The following is a 2,289-nucleotide window of genomic DNA, read 5'->3' as shown; positions in this document are numbered from 1 at the left end:
AGCCAGGAGCACAGCCACCAGGTTAGGAACACAGCTCAACCACCCTCTGTGCAACCCTGGGCCAGTGCCTTCATGTCTCTGAGCTTCATCTATGAAATGGGAACGACGGGGCCCACCACACTGGGTCATGGTGCAGATTAAATGACCGTAGCTGACAAAACAGTAGTCCCTAAAGATGCCCGTGTCCTAATCTGCAGAACCTGTGACTATGTGACCTAGCAAAGGGGACTCTGCAGCTGCGATTAAGTTAAGGCTTTCAACATGGGGACTCTGCAGCTGCGATTAAGTTAAGGCTCTCAACATCTAAATGATCCAGATGGGCCCAGTGTCATCACAAGCATCCTCGCATGGGGAAGAGGGAGGCAGGAGAATCGGAATCAAAGAGATGGCATTGCTGGCCTGGAAGATGAAGGGACAGGCCATGAGCAAAGGGATGCGAGCAGCCTCTCGAAGCTGAAAAAGGCTAGGAAATGGATTCTTCCCTCAAGCTTCCAGAAGAAAACGGCCCTGCTGACACCTTGATTTTAAGCCCAGTGAAACTAATTTTGAACTCCTGGGCTCCCAAACTATATAAAATGATTAAATTATGTTGCTTTAAGCCACTAAGTTTGTGAAAATTTGTTGTAGGAGCCATAGGAAACTCATACGATGACTCAGCACAATGCCTGGCACAGTAAAGGTTCAGTGCTCGCCATTATTTTTTAAAGTATTATTATTCTTTGTTATTGGCAAAGAAGCTTCCACAAATGCATAGAAGATAAAATGAGTGCATGAGAAAAAATAAGATAGATGACCATAAACTAGGTCCAGAACTAAAACAAGATCAAAAGCAGGTTAATTTCAAAATGCGCTGATGAAATAAAACACAAAATGCTGAGGTAACAGCCCTGCCTTCAGTCACAGGCCTCTGGGGACCTGGCCCTGCTGAGGCCACTGAGCTGAATGTAAAAAGCCAAAAGCATAGCATAAAATTAAATGGATAAGGAATGTAGGCATGCAGGGACTCCGAGCAGGAGACCCGGGCTACAGGCCAGCTGAGGCAGGGGCAACAGCCTGGGGGCCTAGGGGCCTGCAGATCCTCACACAGATCACAGATCACTGTTATGTTGGCAGAGGGGCCAGCAGGCCTTCCAGGGTTGAGCTCAGTTCTCAAACATCTCAGAAGAATGTCATTCATTCATCTATTCAGGTGATGATGGTAGAACAAAGACCCAAAACAGACCAGGATTCTGCCCCGCCAGGAGCTGCGATTCTAGCAGGAGAGTCAGATGACAAACGGATGCACAGGCTCATGTGGCTATAACTTGGGAAACTGGTTAAGTCCTACAATCATGACTTTGCCCACACAAGGAAGTGACACACCCACTAGGAAAAAAGAGATTGGGACTAGCTAACCATGAAGGATGGAGATTCTCCACTGAGGATACTGCCACCAGAGTGACGAAGCCCCTCTTTCCAGGGCCTTGCTGTGGAATTGAAGAAACAGACAATCATTGCACAATGTAGTGGCATCATAAAGGCAAGGAACGCATCTGAGCCCAGGGAATATGCATTTACACTGGGCCTTGACAGATATATACGAGTCCTCCAGGAAAGCAAAATGGATGAGGACAGAGCACGAAGACTGTCCACGAGTCTTAAGGAAGGGGGAGGGCAGAGCAGCACAGTGCAAGGGGAAAGCTGGGAGCTTCAGACACAGATCTGGGTTCAAAGTTCAGTTTTTCCACTTATTGTACCATCTCAAGTGAGCGACTTTTGACTCTCCAAGGAAACCATAAGTAAAATGGGGATAATTCCTACTTACAGTTGCCACTGTACTCACTCCAGCCACATCCCTCACAGATGAGAAAAAGTAGATGAGTTAATACATGCAAAGCACCTACACAGTGCCTGGCATTTGGGCATCCACGAGGTCAGAATCTTATGTGTTGAGGATATGCATGGCAGGGTGGGTAGGTGGTGAGCATCTGCTGGAAAAATTTCCTGAGGTATAACTGAAATCAACCTCTGGAAGAAGATGCAGCCAAGTGATTGAAAAAAGAGGCTGACAACTTCAGAATTAAATCAAAGAGTTTATTAAGGGAACTTATGGATAACTTGGGCAGCAGCAAGATGGCAGATCTCCGCACCCAAAAGGGGATGGGGGCCTAATATTTATACATATTATACATATAGCCTCCAGGAACACAGGTGGCTTGATCCAGTGGCATGGACTTGTTAAGAGCTGCACATTCCAAAGCCCACCCATCCTGGGATGACCTAGAAGTCACTGAGAGCAACTTGCTTCTT

General features: G+C 46.8%; 1 protein-coding gene across 1 annotated transcript in view; it reads right to left on the bottom strand.

Moving 5' to 3' along the window:
- Window positions 1-2,289, bottom strand: part of COTL1 (coactosin like F-actin binding protein 1) — a 44,555-nt gene that overhangs the window by 28,974 nt on the left and 13,292 nt on the right. The window lies entirely within an intron of this gene.

The sequence above is a fragment of the Pteropus vampyrus genome, unplaced genomic scaffold, assembly GCF_000151845.1.
Source record: "Pteropus vampyrus isolate Shadow unplaced genomic scaffold, Pvam_2.0 Scaffold166, whole genome shotgun sequence".
Taxonomy (NCBI): Eukaryota; Metazoa; Chordata; class Mammalia; order Chiroptera; family Pteropodidae; genus Pteropus; species Pteropus vampyrus.
This window is presented reverse-complemented; position numbering and strand designations above follow the sequence as displayed.